At 42.4% G+C, this 19,309-nt stretch overlaps 1 protein-coding gene and 1 long non-coding RNA gene across 5 annotated transcripts in view; both read left to right on the forward strand.

Annotated features, from left to right (window-relative positions):
* Positions 1–12,915, forward strand: LOC142069412 (uncharacterized). Its single transcript, XR_012665234.1, has 7 exons — positions 1–151; positions 3,162–3,218; positions 4,082–4,172; positions 5,533–5,662; positions 6,655–6,721; positions 11,670–11,744; positions 12,861–12,915. It is a non-coding gene; the product is annotated as an uncharacterized LOC142069412 (long non-coding RNA).
* A 3,115-nt stretch (positions 12,916–16,030) lies between these two features.
* NCS1 (neuronal calcium sensor 1) overlaps positions 16,031–19,309 on the forward strand; it is a 162,161-nt gene continuing 158,882 nt past the window's right edge. For 3 of the 4 annotated variants that reach the window (XM_075120399.1, XM_075120400.1, XM_075120401.1), the window contains exon 1: positions 16,031–16,065. The gene's annotated coding sequence lies outside the window, so the exon portion shown is untranslated. The remainder of the gene's footprint in view (positions 16,066–19,309) is intronic. The other variant, XM_075120402.1, reaches the window with a different exon arrangement.

Below are 19,309 nucleotides of genomic sequence, written 5' to 3' on the forward strand. Positions count from 1 at the left end.
GAATGTGGAGCCCTCTTCAGAAGCTGCTCCCTAGTTGCCTAAAATTTTCTTCATGACTGACAAGCCATTGTGTTGGCTACCAAGACTTCAGAACAAACCCGTGAGTCTCAGCACACGTATGTGGGGAGCAACCAAAGTCCTAGCAGCCAAGGTAAGCCTGCCAAACCCAGTCAGACTGTACTGCTGCTGCCAGGATTTCTGGTCCAAGTGTGTGCAACAGTTTGTCATGGCTAGACTCCTTGAGCCATATGGGAAAGAACTCTTACTTTAACCTATTCATGATCTCTTTTTGGATATCTGTAGCTTCCTGCATAGAAACATTACCAGCTGGTGTGTCATGTGACAGTTTGCATACTATTGTGGATAGAGCCCAGCACGGATACAAAATTTGTATCCACATCTAATCCGCGATCCACAAAAATGGTCTGTGGATATAAAATAGATATCCGTGGATTTGCAGGGCTTTTGTTCAGAGAGTTGGGACTCCACAACTAACGGTTTGAGACTCCCGACTATCTAGCTGTATTTGTTTTTACTTATGTGGTTCAGATTATCTGGATTCTACTTTGACTACTACAGTGTTTGGCATCCCTTCGGCAGCTACTTACCACTCTAGGGGTAGTTGGTAAGACTTTGCAGATGGACACCAGTGTAGAAGTGAGAAACTTTCTTGGTATCTTAGTTTTCAATTGTTTAAAGTTCTTTGCGATTTTGGACTCTGCTTTCAGGATTGGTCCACAGGAAGTGTCTGCTAGAAGTCCTGTCAGAGTGTTGTTGAGAAGCCAGTGTTGAGGCAGAAGGCCACTGTGTCTATAGCCTGGTCTATAATCTGGAGGTGTGACAACACTAGCCATGTGTGGCTATCCAACGCCTTTCCCCCCAAACAGAAGAATTCAAAAGAAATTCCACGTGGAAACCCTCAGTCTGTGCGGTTTTCTATGAGTGTATGTTCTGGACCTGAATGTGTGTGTTTGAAACTCATGGAGCCAAATTGTGTTCTGAATTATCCATGGTGTAGTTTTACTAAGCCAGAACCTGGAATGTTGTCTTAATGTGCTAAATTCACCTAGGCTCAACATCACCCTTTAGGCTCAAGTCTCTGACTCTTGCTCATCTCAACACAGTGGCAGTGATATCTTCTGCTACAGCAGCCTTTCCTGGAGTCTGTGTGGTTTATTGTCTGGGTTCTTTACCGGCAGGGGTGCCAATCTCTTCTCTGATGAGATTACCTGTAAACAGTTGGTTATCCTGTCACTGAGAAAGGGGTAGGAAGAAATGTACGAGGCTCATTTTAAATGGCTCGAGGTGGCTGTCTTGCAATAACACTTTCACAATTTCCAGTGTAGCTTTAGGTGAAAATTGACTGCCTGCTCTTCATTTTTGTACTTAGGTTACTAGGTTTATAGTTGCGAAAACAATACTGGCACTAAATAGATACAAATAATCAAATCTGCAAATCTATTGAGAGCTCTGCTGCACGAGTGTGCGTGCGCTTGCTTGGTCTTGCATTAAGAAATGCAGCGTGTGTGTTGGTACAACTTGCTGACATCCAAGGGTCATTGGTGGAGCTCGAGTCTTGAACTTTCACTTCCTGATGGCTTCTGGGAGGCTTCTATCTCCAGCCAATGTTCATAGAGTCTATTGAAGTGGGACTGTGAACATGAGCTGTTCCATCACAGCCTACCCATTAACTCTAGAAAAACTTAGATTGAGGACAGGATCTCAACCTTAATCTGGTAGATAACACATGATCACTTACTGTTCCATTACTGCTGGAGGGCTAGGCCAGTGACTTCTTTAGTCCTCGTACTCCTTGGGAGGTACATGAGTCTGGGAAATCCAATGCTGTGTTGATCTTCAGATGATGATGGTGTGTGGTGTCAAAGATTTGCCTTTGGGATTTTAAATCTGCTAGGAAGCTGGTAGGTAGACAAGATTAAAACTGGGTAGTATAATGGCAGGCACAAAACAGAAGGAAATGCAGCATGCTTGCAAATTTCTGAATTCAAAGTGTCTGAATTTGCTCTGAACACTCTAGTCTCTAGGTGACAAGTCCAAAAGAAGCATAACAGCATCTCAGGTAAGACTGAAACTAGTTGTTTTCAGGATTAGCAATGGGAAGGGGTGGGGAGGATCTTTCAGACACAAGCTGGAGTGGAAAGTGCGTGTATTGATCAGTGTGGGGGTATAAGTAAGCCCCTTTGTTTTCAGTTTAAACCGATTTTTTTTTACACAAAAGTCCTGGATTTTACAAAAAGTATTCATTTTTTTCTGATTTTCATCTTTTGTATCATTCAAATATATAAAAATAACTTGTTTTATTAGGAAAATATAATACATTGCATGAGATATATGTATTGCGATAATACATTAGTCTGTGTGTATATGCAAAGCTGCCTTTTGAAGTAAGGCTATGTATTAGTCTAGAAAATACACACAATAAACAAACAGGCATGCAAGCTCTGAAGTATACTGATGAATTTCATGCTTACCACATACATTTATCTGTTAACAGCTTGAAAGGTTTAAAAATTTGACACCGTAAAACAAGAAGAAAACAAAAAATCTGTCAGAATACGTTTCAGAACACAAGGAAGTATTTGAAAATTTAAAAAAAACAAAAACAGGAGAAAAGGATGAAGTTGAGTGTATGTGCTGCATACACAGCACATACACTGAGTGTGGCCCAATTATTAAATGTAAATATTTTTAGGCTAATAGTTCTAAGTCTACAACAGTAAACTGTTTTTTGTAATGAAAAGTTTTATTTGGGGATTAGAGATGTATTGTTTTATTAAACTCAGAGCTGGCAATGTGTTTTGAGTTCTGTTTTAGTTCTGCAGCAAACCACATTGATGAATGGAATTCAAATCATTAATCTACTGAATACGTTCCCCCCTGTCTTTCTGTCCACCAAAATGAACCCTAATATTTACCCAGTAAAATTAATAGTTTTTTGCACTGATTTTTCACCTGTTTTTGTTGTTGTGGTAATAAATTATGATCAATTCCTGGGAAAAATTAAATAAAATAAAAACTGAAAACGAAGGGCCCTACGTGTAAGTCATGCGAAGTACATCATGTATTTCTGATTTCATGACAACTGCAGTATTTACTTGTTAGAAGCCACTTGTAGCATTTTTTTTACTGTTCTTCCCCAGAATGTAATGGAGCAAGTGCACCGTTTTTGTAAAGATAAAGGAACTGTTTCATTCCAGGTAAGATTTCTGTCAGTAGCTCTTCCATAAACTTTTTCCCTTCACTGTAGCACGCGCTGAAAAATATAAATCCACTGCCGCCTTTCATAATCTTCCATTCTGTTAATAAAGATGCCTCTTGATAGCACATACCATTTTTTAGATGGATTCTTCTTTTGGGGAGTAAGCTGTAAAAGATTTGTTCCTTATAAGATGTAGAAGCATGTCTTGTAAACCACTCATTCACATGGTGCTCCTTACAGTGTACTAGTTTGAATGTAATAAATGTTGCTTTCTGTAATGAGGGATACAAAAATATAGAAAAAACTTTGATTAATGGTAGGTTGGCAGTGTGACACCAATACTCAAAGTTGTAGATTTTCTGGGTCAGACCAGATTAACAAACTTTCTCACTTCAGTGCTCTTACTTGCTTTGTCTAAAACTTAACTGCTGGCTACTTCTGATAAAACAGATTTTGTGGCATGTGACTGAGTTTGTGGTTTAGCCTCAAAAGTTGTTCACATCGTACTCAGTTCTAATCTTCTGGCTCCGCCTGTCATTCGTAGGACATTGTACCATGTCACACAAAATAATCTATTGAAATGCTATGATTCCTGTATCTAATAGTGCTGGATTTACCAGAATGCATAGTCAAGGAATTCAGTGTAGGGATGCAGTTTATTTGAGCTTCTTTAAGACTTACAAACAGTGGCATCTTGCTAACTTTGTCACTGTATAGGTATGGAAAAGGGGCAGTATGATCCTAAATGTCAAGGACTTTTCATATTTCCATGGAGATTGTTTTACAGCAGAGTAATGCTTTTCTAAGGTATAAATATGCTGACTTTCCTTGTTCTTATTTTTTGTTTTATTTTAATATCAGCTCTGAAAACAAAGGTCTATATAGACTTTGCTTCCACAAACGTGTTGGCAGTGATGTTCAGACCAGTGATCAGCTCCTGTTTAGCCTTGATGTGAGTATCATGTGTAAAACATAACTTAGAGCTGTTGCATTTGCTTGGTCATTAGCGTGAAATGATGCATGAGACTTCACCATAGGAGCACCAACTCACGTGCTCTGCACAGATTGCTGGGGGAGGCAGGGTGGAAGTTGGGGTGGGGAGACACAGCTGTATCCAACATATCCTTCTAATGTCTTGTTGCATGGCAGTGGCATCCTCTAAGGAAGTAGTTTTAGTATCAACTGTGGTGTAATAGGAAGAATTTAAGGAATAAAACATAGTGCCAGAAAGAAGTGGATGAAGATGCAAAGACTCCATCAGGGAGAGCCAACGCAGTGGTGTGTGCTTCTCCTCCTCTCTCATCAAATCCCTTTTCTTTACAAAATGGCAGACGTTAAGGGCACTGTCTCAATCTTCATTATCAGCCTTCTTGAATTTCTACGTGTTCTGTCTTTCTAGCTTAACACAGGCTACATCTTCACTACACATCACTGAAGGGAGCATCTGAATAGCAGAGTATTATAGTAGGTGTTCCAGAAAATAGAAGAACTTGGCAGCCAAAGCTTCCCTGAGCTGCACCTTTATAATCTGCAAGAATGAGATCCGGTTGCTTTCACTGAGGGGATGGGTAGGAGAGGAAATGAGACTCGAGTTGAAGGTGGTAGTGAGTGGGGTTATGTGAAGATCCAAGTTGATTTAACTGGTGTTTTGCTTTTTTATGTCTGTTAGCACTAGCTTCAGTAGGGCTTTTTAAACACAATCTGAACAAATTCCAGCTTTTTAAAAAGCACTTGAGTTACTGACTTGAAGAGTTCAGTTAATGTGAAAACTTGGTTTCACTTGCTGTAGAATTGCAGTAGGAAAGTGCTTCCTTCCCCCTGACAGGAGAAGAAATCTATTGTAACACTTGTAAGAGATTTTAAGTGTTGGTTATGAATCTTTGTGAAGGCTCGTACACATTAGAATCTGAGCTATGCTCCTTATTTAAACAAGGCTCTGGCTAGTGTGTCTGATTCAAGTATGGACAGACCCTACAGTTCACTGCTTGTAATAAGTTTTTCTTGGAGGGAGTTACATTCTGCCTCCCTGAATTACCCTGTAGAATTCAAGCCAGCAGAAGGCATCTTCCGTTCCTGTCCTCTTATTGTATAAAGTTGCTGTTCATGATTAAGCAGCAGCTGCATTTCAAAAAAGTGATTCCTGTGTGTTTAGTATGCAGTATTCTGGGACTCCTTGGGTGGAAAGCACTATTACTTTAGGAATATGGATTCTAAGCTTGTGTATCTGTGATTGTGAATTGCAATAATTAAGCAAATAGCAATAGTCAAAGGTCTCTCTCAGCTACACATCTGACACTTCTCTAATCAGACAGAGATCAAGGAAAAGAACCCTGAAAGTTACCTCTCAGCGGGTGAGATCCCACTTCCAAAACTCTACATTTCTATGGCTTTCCTCCTCTTTCTTTCTGGGACCGTGTGGATCCACATCCTTCGTAAATGCAGGTAAACTGATTTTCTACAGCATAATGACAAGTGTGAACCTGGCTTGTGTTGGTCTCTGCTGGAGAACAGTTTTGACTGTTCTCCTCCTCTTGCCTTCCCTTGGCCTCCCATCTCCCAATACAACTTGATTCATCCATTTTTTTTGTTACAGTAAGACAGTCTTGCATGCTTAAAAAACTTCTAAATATAAAGCGTACCAAAATTTTGTTTTTATTCCTGAAGGTCATTTGATTTGCTGAAAGCGCTTAATTGGAAATGGTAACTGTAGGGACTGCTTTTACTGACAGCTAGTGGATACTCTTGTAGCTCAATGGGCACTCTAGAGCAGCGGTGTCCAATATGTTCACCACTAGCCAATGTGACTATTAGGCTATTGAATTGTGGCTAATGCATGTGGCTTTTTTATAATGTGGCTAATAAGAAAAATTCAAAACCAGCTAGCAGTGTGGCTAGCATTGAATTTCTATTGGACACTGCTGCTCTAGAGGTACCACTTCAGGATACAAAGTTCCCAAAAGAAACAAAATGACTTCAAAATGCAAAGAACTATGAATTTGTTAGCTGAGTGAACTGAGCTGCACGGAAACTAACGTGAATTTCTAAGGTTGTATGTAGTGGTGGTATAGCCGTGTCAGTCCCAGACAGTACTTTTTATTGGACCAAGTTCTGTTCGTTCTCGCTCGCTTGCGCTCTCTCTGACAGAAGTTGATCTAATAAAAGATTCTCACCCACCTTGTCTCTTGAATTTCTAAAGTCAGTTATGATCCTTATGCAAAATATAGTCTTACAGCATTCCCATTTTAAATACACACATTCATCTTTACTTCAGACGGAAACATTTATTGAAGAGAATGGTGCCTTAACAGGAAGCTTGGTTTATAAGCCCAAGACCAAATGTGTCCGTATATGATGCGGTATCTCAAGGGGCATTTTTTTAATGTGCCTACATGGAACTCTTGGCTTATGCTACTTCTGCCTCCTTGTGTTTACAGGAATGTTTGAGTCACTGGCTAATGGCAGCCCTCCCTGTCAAAGTCTCTGTCCTTGATGTTCCGTGTGGTAAATATAAAATATTTTCTATTTGTTTCTCCCATATGGGGGAAGTGGAACAAGTGGAAAGCAGGGCAAGGTATATCTGGGAAATGGCATATTCCCTGCTGAGATTCCAAAACACTTTCCAAATTATCTATATATGGATCATTTCTCCCATTACTGAAATGCAACTTCCTCTGGAGTGGAACATGTCAAGAATTCTGTGTCAACAATTTTGTGCAGTGTTTCTTAAAAGGAGAAGCATGGTATATGTTAATCATTAAAACTACAGGGGATACTCAGCAGCCACAGAGCATAAACTTTACATTGAAATTTGATTAGGAGAGAGAACTAGCCTTCCTGTTCTTGGAACCATGAGAATGCTAAAGACCACAGTTGGCCAAGATATTAATGTTGTGTGTTGGTGCAAAGGTGGGTGTTCCTTTTCTTATAGGCATCAAGCAAAGATTGCTGCCTAATGACTCAACACCACTGCTGCAGAAGTTTTGGGTTTCCTTCCAGTTCTAAAGTTTGATTGAGCCTAGTAGAGCTGATGAAGTCACTGTCCTAAGTGATGTAGCTGCAGTCAGGTATATCAGGATGGGGTGGTCGTGCACATCTTCACTTCAACTCCTTTTCCTGTTTACAAGGGGTCAGAACTGCCCATGATTCTTTGCCTCTCCGTCTGGTCCATAGCATGGGTTCATAGGTCTTGGAGTTCCACTTCTTTTCTCTGCAAACTTCTCGACAGTCTTTCCATCGTGTCCTCTGTCTTCCACATCCTTTCTTGCTGTCCTCTTCCTCCCATGCTTTCTTTGTTGATCATTCTTCTCTGTAACGCTTCCCGAAGGTACCTAGAGTTGCAAGGCACCTCGCTACCAGCCTGCCCTCGCATGAGGAAGCCTTGTCTGTGCCTGTTGTGGGTCAGCTCCCCAATTCCACTGCCCACAGGCAACACAAGCCCTCCCCTCTAGGCCTTGTAGGCCCCGCTGTCTCTCTACAGGTTAGCGACAGGCACACTCCAACCCTGAGCCCTCTAAACTTCTCCCTGGAGTGTCCAGCTCCTGATCCACTGGACCCTCTCAGGACCTGCAGGTTTACTGCTTCCAAAGAAACAGTACACCCCAGCTTACCACTTTCACCTCAGTTCACTGCTGTGCCTAACTCACAGCACTTAGATATGTTTATACTGAAATGAAGTGTAAGTTTATATAACAAAGCACAGAGATTCACATAGAAGTATTGGAAGCAAATGGTTACATATGAAATAAAATCATAACATGCATTCTTGAGCCTGGACTTAATTAACCAGATACTCTGTCTAATAAAATATTGCTCACTCCAAATCCCTGCAGCACTTTACAGTAACAGAGGTGGTGGCCCTTCTTTCATGAGACATGCACACTCCTTGATGGAGGAGTCCGTATGTCTCTTTGCACTCCTACATATACCAGACTAATCCTTTGTCTTTATTCATAAACAGGATGGACACACCCCGGCAATTAATTGATTCCTGTAGATTTTGTCTCTTGTAGATTTCGCAGTCTCTCAGTTTGCACTTACATGCACAGAATGTCAATAGACATACATTGTCAGGCATACAATACGCAAATGGTCAGACAGGGAGATAGATGTCACGAGCCTCTTGCCTAAAGGGAACAGCTCCGAGGTATGTAACCTCCAGGTGACCTACCTTAACTCCAAAACATAACTTTCAGTATATGTACATAACTCCTTAAATATTATTTCTACATACATTTGAGTGATTTTGATGGCCAGGGATCTACTGGCCGCCTCAGCTTCCACGGACAATGAATTCCCCAGGTTCATTATGCATTGTGTAAAGAAGTACTTTCTTATGTGTGTTTTAAGCCTGCTGCCTATTAATTTAATTGGGTGGTCCCTAGTTCTTGTATTATGTGAAGGGATAAATAACACGTCCCTATGCGTTTTTCCACACTATTCATGATTTTTTAGACCTGTCATGCCCCCCCTTCCCTTAGCCACCTCTTTTCTAAGCTGAAAAGTCCCAGTCTTTTTAACCTCTCCTTGTATGAAAGGTGTTCCATACCCCTAATCGGGGTGGTTTTTGTTGTTGTTTTGTTTTCCCCCTTCTCGGTACTTTTTCTGATTCTAATATCTTTTTTTGAGTTGGGGCAACCATAACTGGACACAGTAGTCGAGGTGTGGATACCACAGTGGCATTATGATGTTTTCTGTCTTATTATCTAACCCTTTCCTAATGGGGCCTAACATTCTGGCAGCTTTTTTGACTGCTGCTGCACATTGAGCACATGTTTTCAAAGAACAATCCACAGTGACTCTTAAGATCTTTGAGTAGTGTGACGGGGTTAGGACTCACCACCGCTGGCACCTCCCACTGGTTGCTCCGGGAATTAACTCTGTCCAGTCATGGAGCACCTTTTTTGCGTGGTGCCTTGCCCTTTGTCTGCTCTGCTGCTTTGGGGACCCTCGTTGCTTCCCGCTCAGCAGCATCCTCTTCAGGACACTGCCCTCCAACAGTGCCCACTGCTCCCGTCTCACCCTCTTCCGAGGGTTTGGTGTTACGAGCAGTCCACGATCTGCACCTGTTGTAGTGGCCGGCTGCAGCCTCTAAGTCTCTAGCCCCTTATCGCAGGGACCAGCCATTGCCTGGATCAGGCCATGCTTCTCTTCAGCCAGGTGTAGCACAAAGGGAATGGGGGGGACCTAGGCCCACCCACTACTCTGGGTCCCGACCCAGGGACCCTCTAGCAGCAGCCTCTCTGCCCTCCTTCTCTCCCCTTGCCCTGCTATTGTCCCTGGGCCGCTTCCCCTTCGGCACTGTGCACCTGCCCAGCCCTTGGCAGCTAGGCCGGCAGCCTGGGGTTTTCCTTGGCCAGAGCTTCTCAGCTCCTTCTGCCCTTCTCCAGCACTGCTCTGTCCAAGGTGCTACCTTTCAGCCCAGGAGCCAGTCCTCCTCCCTTGACCACCAAGGAGAGACTACCCGCTCCCTTCCTAGGTAGCCTTTATATATGGCTGAGTCTGGCTCTGATTGGCTGTCTCTAACTCAGCCTCTGATTGGCTCCCTAGCAGGCCTTCTCTGATTGGCTGCCCACCTGCACCACCTCCCTGGCCTGCTGAAGCCCCATCTAGGATAGGAGTGGGGCAGCCACCCCACTACAAGTAGTAACAGCTAATATAGATCCCACTGTTTTGTATGTATAGGTGCTGTCAGCCAAAAGGGCCAAATCTTCAGCACACGTTTGTTTTCTGTGTCTCTACAGGTTTGGTTCTCTTACTAATTAACTCTGTAAGTAAGGTGAAGAGTAGTGCTCAGGACATTGCCTTGTCTCAATTCCACCAACACCTCAAAACTCTCCAGACTTCCATGTATTGTTACCCCCACATACATAACTACCAGTGCAATTTCATCTCTTCTGTTTTCTTAGGTTGCAGTTGGATTTTAGCTGTTCACACCATATCATATTCTGCCACACAGTCACTCGCTATAACCTTTACATCTTTTACCATTTTCATATGTTCTTTTTATCAAACTGTAGACCATCTAGGCTTTACTTTTTCCCATTGTAATATGTCACCCTGTGAGAGTCTTTTTCTAACCCATTGAATACCACTCAACTCACTTCTCTCCTTCAGCATTTCTTTTACAAAAGCCGAATTACACACCACTCCTACTGTGTTCCCTTCACGAACATGGAAATTTAAATCCCCACCAACCACTACAAAGATGTTACACTCGACCATAACTGTCAACTCTGCTAGCTCATTTCTAAAGCTCTCCTTCTCTTCCAAAGGTCTACCTTGTTGCGGAGCATATGCTGACATCACACATATAACCTTACAGTCTGTCCTCAGTCACACTATCAGTTGGTCTCCTCTTCTTTCTACCCTCATGACACGCTTACCAGTCTCTGGGCTTACGATGACAGCTACCCCATTCATTTTCTTTTTCCTCCAGACCCAAAAATTTAAAATCTGTCAAGATTTTACTCTTTTCTCCACACCATATAGTATACAGATTTTCCTTCTAGCCATTGCCTCAACTATCTCTCATGACTTACCTGTAAGTGAACTTACATTTCACGTTGCAGGTGCTTGCCAGTTTGTTACCATTGCCCACAAGATGTTATCCTGAATGCAGTAGTGTGTTTTAAAACCACATGCTAGGTAAATCTTAAAAACGTTTAGCCATCTGGATCCACCTTGGACTCTTAGGTTATAGTTTCTTCAGCTTTATGGGAATGAAATGAATAAATACCCTGAGTGTCCATAAAGCAAGGTAATTTGGGGGCCGCTACACTAGAAATCAGTGTGTATATCTAGCCATGCCATAACTCTTCTAACATTAGAAGCATTAACACAAAGACTATCTAGCGTCACCTGGTAATAAACTATATTTAGACTTTGCCTTCTCATTGGAAGGGTCTCTTCAGTGAGGGTAGTGGTGGGGATTTAATCCTCCTATGCTGATGCCTACCGCAATGTCCACTTTTAATTGCATGCTGGGATAATCACTCTAAGCTTGCCAAGTAATGACTATCTTTGGAGTCTAACAACTTTGAACCTGGCTGCTGGTGAAGGTAAAAATAGAAAAGGCTAGTCGTTTAATACAGCCTAACTGGAACAATAGAAAAACTGATATTTAATCCTGAATATAAGTGATAATCTTTAAATATAAGCGAAGTTGGGGGGATGAAAAGGGGTACTCTCGTAAGAGTAATTGTTAATGCTTGTATACTTCTGTACATTCTGGTAACACTTAGGTGGAGATCTGCTAAGACATCATTATAAATGGAAAATGGCAAGTTTGTTCTAGCCTAGTAAAAATTAATCTAAAACTACTGAGAGTTGATGGTAGGTGCTCTCTGGGATACAGAAGAGTTGAAAAGGCCATCACAGGGTGGATCTAACAGGGTTTGCAGTGTTGGTGAAGGAGTTTTATGACATGACTTCTTGTATTCTCTGCTTCCAGATTTGACTACCACTACGTTTCCTGTCAAGGATTTTCCATTGAAGGCTGGGCTGTTGTCTATTACATCACTTACCTGTAAGTATACTAGAGAGTGCCTGCATACTCCTGTTCTGAGATTGTTCATTGAGTCAGAATTCTCTTGAACAGTCACTGTAACACCTCCAATAAAGCCTTGCTTGAATTTGTATTCTAGGTATATTCCATGTGTGTTGCTACTGCCTTTAACCACACCAGAGATATTGCTGATTTTTCCCAGTCCTCCTGGAGGACACTTAAGCCACTTAAATCTAAAATGGCTTAGCTTCTTAGCTTCAGCCACCATACTTGCCAGTGGCGATCAGTTTCTACAGAAGTTATACTCAAAAAAGAGTATCAGAGGGGAAGCCGTGTTAGTCTGTATTCTTAGTTGAAGTGGGTTATTGAACCATGAAAGCTTATGCCCAAATAAATTTGTTAGTCTTTAAGGTGCCACTGGACTCCTCATTGTTTTTCTCAAAAGAGAGACCCTGTAAGGGCTAAAAATCTAAGCTAAGACAACACTGCACATGTAAACTGATGGTGTATGGTCTGCCTGTGTCTTCAGATAAATGGCTCCAATTTCTGCTCCTGCCTATAGCTTTTTCCAAGCAGCAGCAACAGAGTGAAACTAACAAGATGCTGGTTGGTTTCACTGCAGCTGTATAGAACTCTGTGGGGAGCAGTAAAACTGATACATGTTATGTGTTTTTTATTCTGTTCCTTTGGAAAAGTGAGGAGCAATAACAGAGGCCTAGGAGCTGTTTGCTATTTCTTATTCCTATTGGCCCTATAGATCAGCACAAGTAAAGAGTAACAAGGATTCTATTTATTCTTATATATCAGCAGAAATTATGTTCAATCAGGTACACCTGTGAAAATCCTTAGAAGGTGTCACTGAGCATATGACTTTTAGACAAAAGGGTGCAGTGAAGTTGCTGAGTGTAATTACAGGTGTTGATTCATGAGTGTCCGTGTGGGCTCTTTCTGTGAGGACAGGCTGAGTTTGCAGAGCTGGCAGCCAAAAAAACCCAACCAACCACAACTTTTCCCATGTAAAATGGGTGCACTTGATCTGGAGTCGCTGAGAGACGAAAGTAGAGCCCCATGATGCCGCTTCTAGTCTTTTTGTAGAGTGGTCCTGTGAAGCAGTGTTAATATCTTGTTGTCCTGTAGGTCCTGGCAAATGTGGCATACATCATCGAAGAGGCAACAACTGACCATGGGCTGTGGAAACAAATTCTATTCCTGGTAGACCTACTGTGTTGTGGAGTGATCCTATTTCCAGTAGTATGGTGAGTCGTGGTATACAATATGTGGCTTCTGGGGTCCTGATGGTTTAGGGCAGTGATTTTTTTTCCACCGATGGGTTTCAACCTACAGGGGGTCACACAAGGTAATGGGGGGGGGTAGAGGTGACGAGGTGTTGCTTTTATTATAAATTAAAGCCAAGAAAATCACTCTGAGGCCTTTCAGAAGTGCTGAAGTCATTAGATACAGAAGCAGTTTTTTGTTTTAGCGATCTAGGTTTGAAAGTCAGGCAACCAGAGGTTAAATCAGTGGTGCTGGCTATGTCCAGTGGAAGAGGCTATTTTCAGCCAGTCTCTGTGTATTTATTTACCTCACTTTACAAGGAATGATCCTATAAGGAACACTTCCCTGCCCTTCCTTCTACTCTACTTGGCAAGGAAATGTTGTTGGCTAAACAAAAGCATTTAGCTTAATTATTTCTATCTTTGGTTCTTAAAAGAGGCATTTAGCCAGAATATTTGTCTGCTGAAGTCCATTTTAGTCTTAATCAGACAAGCTGCTGGGCTTAAATGAGGAGACAAAGGAGCTTCTGGCTCCTTTGATTAGTAAAAGAAGAATGGCTCCCATATTTTGATCCTTAGTCCTCTTGATGTTTTTTCTGTAACAGAGAAAGGAACATAAACCTCTTGTATAATGAACTTCACAAGCCCATCATTTTAAAAATGTACACCTCTTGTGCAGATATTCCATGCCATACTAAACTACTGGCTGCTCAGCTATGGAATTAAGCTTCATCTTCAGCTTGGATAGTTGTGTGGTTAAATTGGGTTGTCTTTGTGCAGTTCTAGTCCTTTCACAGAAGGCTATTTAAATTCTCAGTGACATTTCCCCTGACACTGTAGAATGTCCTCCAGGAACTCCTAAATTCCTATCTTCCCCATACTTTACCTCCCTCCCACCCCCCAAAAAAAATTAAACCAAACCAAACTTCAGGGTTTACGCTAACAATGTTGTAAATAAAATAATGTAAATAATATGGGAGTGTTAACTTGCATGATAAAGCTATTCTTGTTTTTCTATAGCAAACATGTATAAATACTTACTGTGACAATTCTTTCCAAGTCCCTAACATCAGAAACTGTTCTCATGGCTGCTCTCCTTTCACCAACTTCTTTTGGTGAAAGAGACAGAAATGTACTCCAGTGACTAACCTTGTGCCCGCAACTTCTTGGAAGCGAAATCTTAGGGCAAGTTTCCACTACAAAATTAAGTCGACCTCAGTTACCTCGACTAACAGCCGCCACTGTAATTAACTACTCTTTGCGCTGGCAGTGAGTGTCCTTACCAGGAGTGCGTGCACCTAGTTAACTGTCAGGGCGGAGCACTGTGGGATGGCTTCTGAAAGGCAACCGCAGTCGATGGAAGCAATGCTGTGTCTGCACTGAGACCACGTTGACCTAACTACATGGACTTAAGCACTACGCCTCTCACAGAGTTGGAGTGAGGCTATGTCTACACTAGCAGTTTTGTCAGTATAACTTATGTCGCTCAGGGATGTGAAAAAAACACCCCACTGAGCAACATAGGTTACACCGGCAGACACACCAGTGCAGACAGCGCTATGTCTGCAGGAGATGCCCTCCTGCCGACATAGCTACTGCCGCTCATTGGAGATGGTTTAATTATGTCGATGGGAAAGCTCTCTCCCGTCGGCGTAGAGCAGCTACTTGAGCGCTCTTATAGCGGTACAGCTGCATCAGTACAGCTGTGCTACTGTAAGCTTGCTAGTGTAGACGTGGCCTTATTAATTTGGTGCAGTGGGCAAGTTACATTGGTGGGAGCTGCATTTTAGTGTAGACGCTTACTGAGTTAGATCCACATAAGCTACCTTACGTCGACCTATCTCTGTAGTGTAGACCAGGGCTTACTTCCAGAAAGTTGTTGTTTCTAATGAGTTAACCCATTTTAATGAAATAATCTGTGGTGTTTTATCACAAATGCGGTGTCCCTCTGTTGCCAAGATGTTGACATAAATTGGCATGGAAATCTTGGTTTGAAATCCAGATCCACCTCTATGTGGATAGTTTCATTTAAACCAATAGGATGACTCATGTAAGCAAGAGACAAGTTGGGTGAGGTAGTATCTTTTATTGACCAACTTCTTTTGGTGAAAGAGATGAACTTTTGAGCTACACAGAGCTCTTCTTCAGGTCTGGGAAAAATACTCCAGTCACAGCAAAATGCAAGGTGGGACAGATTGCTGATGGGGGAAGTATTGTTTAGCATAAGTAGTTAGCACATATTGTCAGGGACCATACAAGGTAGAGTAGCTCATTAGCACCTCCTCAGTCATACGACAAAAAGAGGGGGTTAGTGGGTTACAGATTATTGTAATAGGCCATAAATCCAGTGTCTCTGTTCAATTCATGATTTTTTTTAGTGTCTGCAGACTAATGAATTTAAGCTCCCAGGCTCACCTTTTGAAAATGTGCTGGTTTCCTTTGAGGATGAGGATTGATAAATCAGATAAAGAGTGATCACTTGTTCACCCACAGGTGATAGGGTGTTTTTATCTTTTATCGTGTGAGCAGGTGAATAGGACTGGATCCTTGAGATGCCATTCCTGCAGAGTGGCTTCCGTTGCTGCATCATAACGCCTGCTCGGAGCCATAAGCAGAGATCACCCTCTTCAGTGAAAGGGGTTTAAAAGAGCAATAATATGCCAACCTCTTGACATTACTTTGAGTAGTAGAAAAAGAGCTTTCTCCTACCAGTGGAGAATTATATTAAATGGACAATATCCCAGTGTCTGTCTCATCCCTGCCCCTTCCATGTAGCTTTCATGGGGTAATGCAGAACTTAGATGTCACTTTTCCAATTCAGCAGAGGGCACTCTGGTACAGGAAACCCTAAAATATCTGTCTTGAGGAGGTGATGGTGAAGTGCATGCTGTGTAAAACCTGCTGTAGACACTTAACCAAGAAGATACTGTCCATACTACAAGGCTCGCTGGACTCTGACAGTGTTTATTTGTAGGGTTATAAGTCAAAGTAATGAAGTGCTAACTTTATAACTAAACCTACACCTTTTTTTAGGCCAATAAGACACTTCAGCGAGATCTCAGCCACAGGTGGGAAAAGCAAGTAATCACATTCATATTTTTATTTTATTTTATTTTTTCCTGCCTCATGCTAAATGTTCTAAATTGCTCCTGCCTGGGTTTCCAAAGGCTTGAGGTTTTAAAGATCTTAAACTGAGAAATGTCTGTCCTTGAATAAGGATTGAGAGAAACTACTAATCTTAAAAATAATAAAAGAAGACACATCTCTTTAGACGATAGTGGGTGCCTGTTCACGCAGCAAAGGGGTGAACACCCTTCCCTGATGCAGCGTCTGGCTTTCCTGAGCTGTTCTGGTGTTCCTTCTCAATCAGTCCATCCCTAGCTAACATGCCTGCTGATCTGTCCCATTTAAGCTTAACACTGAATTCCTTTGGAACAGTGAATACTTTCAGATGTTCCTGTCACTTCTTCTCAATTCTTGAATCTGCTTTGCTAGAGGCAGTACTTCTGGTAGGATGAGTAGACAGCACAACTTCACTATTCTAACTCATTCACCTTCTTGTAATTTTTCCTTTCATCTCTTAATCCTTGAACTTTATCCTTCTCACCATCTCGTGGCTTCCGGCATGGGATACTGGAATTACCTTTAATCTTGAATGCCAGGGACATCTGTGTTCTAGTGGACCAAGCATAGGGCTATTCATCCCAGCTCTGCAACTGTGTGATCTTCAGCAAGTGAATTAATCTGTCTGTTTTCTCATCTGTAAAATAGGGATAATATTACAAACATGGGTGCCGACTCCATGGGTGCTCCAGGGCTGATGCTTAGCACCCACTGGCAGCCGAGGTCCCCCCGTCCCCTCCCCCCCGCGCCTCCTGTCTGCTGGCAGCCCCGCCAGTCAGCTCCTCCCCCTCCCTCCCAGTGCCTCCCGCCCACTGCAATCCGGTGTTTTGCGGAGAGCAGGAGGCTCTGGGAGGAAGGGGGAGGAGCAGGGATGGGGCACGCTATGGGGAAGAGGCGGGGTGAGGGCAGGGCCTGGGGGTAGAGGCAGGGCGAGCCAGGGGTTGGGCAGGCCCAGAGGAAGCCGGTGCCTATGATTGCAAAGATGGGGTACAGTGCTTTGAGATTTAAGGATAAAAAGCACCACAGAAGTGTTAAAATTACTACTAGAAATGGATCTAAGAGCTGCTACCGTAAATTATCTAACACAAGTATCGCTATTAACGATTTATAATGGGACAACCTACCATGCTGCCCCAGAGGATAAGACATACTTAAAAATGAATTCAGTGTACTTTTCCCCCTTCTCTCTGAATCTGGTTTGGTTTGCGTCCACCTTTTGTCTCAACGTATGCTTAGATTGTAAGATCCTTGGGTCGGGGTCACTTTGTGCATTTGAATGCACGCAGTGCTTATTCTTAGTTGTGGCCTCTAGGTGCTACTGCAATACAAATAACTGGGGGGCGGGGTGGGGTGTGTGTGCATGAGCGTGCCCAAGGTAGAATCACTGTTTGCTTTTAATGAGCTATGTGAATACATAGATGCTGACAATTCAGTAACTGGGGCCTGGCTGCAAGCAGTTGATGGGATGATCAAAGCCCTGGATTTGTGTGGCCTGAGATAATGCTGGTGGACCCCGCCACAGCTTGCAGTTGAGTATTTTTCACAAGATGGTGCTATGGAGTTTGCTCAGTGTCCATATGCACTGACTAAAACGGAAAGGTGAAACAGCTGACATCACGGGTGCTCAACGTGAGGAGCGTAAGAGTTGCCAACAGTAAAATGTGGGACACAGAATCAAGATTCAAATAAAATCTGAATGCTGCTACCCATCTTTTTTCCAAGTACTTATTTGTATGACTCCAACCACTGTGTCACAGTGAGCAAAAGAATCCTGCAAACACAGGGATTCCTGTCATTGCAAAATCTCTAGGTAATATTAGGAACTACTAAGGAAATGTTTTGCTTTTTGTTCTTTCTCTGCCACCCCTTTGTCTCCCCTGCTATAGTGTATCTCTCCCTCCATAGCCAAATGGCCAACCAGCTGCTGCTAATAAAAAAGAGCAGCTAAAGAAATAGTGTGCCAGAAAAAAATGTTGCTTAGTCTTAGTTTGTGGCAGGAGCAGCTGCCACTGTGATGGGATGATGTGGCCTCACTTGCCAGATCCAAATGTTTTTAATTAAAGACAGAGTAATTATACTGCTGTTGATAGGATTCTTGGGCTCCAAATTAGAATCTCCAGTTAAGTAATTAACAGGAAAGTGGGGCCAGAGGCAGAATTTTGCTGATAGGTCCCACCCTGGTTAACTCTTTCAGAAGATGAAGGATAATTTGGTCTGCCTTATAATCAAAGTGAAATGAGTTTGTGCTTGTTTTGTACAGGTATATAGTTGGCTGAGATAATCATGTGCCTTTTCATTTGTGATCACCATGTAGATGCTGTCCTGTGGAGGATGCTTATCTGTCATGGTACAGGAAAAATGTGACTGGCTTTTAAATGGCAAACGTTGTCTGTAAATTCATTAGCATTTCTTTCATGAATTAAAAGTAGTGAAAGCTTCTAGATCCTTCCATCACGCAGCCTAGCTGCTGTGCTGCATACTCAGTGATTAGAATTGATTGAATCTTGCACAGGCAGACACAGTCCTGGTTGGAGTGCCTATTGCCTGCCAGGATTTAATGTCTGTTATTACCTCTGAAGCTGCTTCCCCTATTTCTCTCTCCACTACTTTGTAGGGCATTTGGGAATTCACACCATAAATTCAATAGCCATTTCCCCTGGCATTTGGTCCTTTTGGCAACCTTCCCACTGATGAAGAAGACTTAGCTTCTTTAAGGAAATATTTTAAAAATCTTGGTCACAGAGAAGCCTTCAGAACTTCAGAACCTGGTAGCCCAGGCACTCTGACTTAGTATCCTGGCAATTTTGCCAGCCCACATAACTACTAAGCTGTAAGTCTGACCCTTTTCCAGCCACAGCTCAATATATTGATTAGGTAGTAACCCCAGGAGCCTGGAACAGTCATGACTGGAATAGAAAACGATATAAAAGGCTGTCTGACAAATAATTCTATTTGCCACAGTCACCGCTGTGCTTAGAAGCCCAATGGGTTCACTTGCCCATAACTCTTTAAAAAGCCCACTAAATGCTGAGGTGACTGAGCTAATTAATGAGAATTTATTGCAGCCTGCATGAATCTCTGGAAGAAGTAATAACAATGGCCATGTGGCTTTTGTCTTATGCTCATTGTTGTCCCAGGACAATTTAGATGGCTGGGCAGTGAGAACTGTTTGCTGGGGGTGGTTCAGAT

Source organism: Caretta caretta, chromosome 16, assembly GCF_965140235.1.
Source record: "Caretta caretta isolate rCarCar2 chromosome 16, rCarCar1.hap1, whole genome shotgun sequence".
NCBI classification, from domain to species: domain Eukaryota; kingdom Metazoa; phylum Chordata; order Testudines; family Cheloniidae; genus Caretta; species Caretta caretta.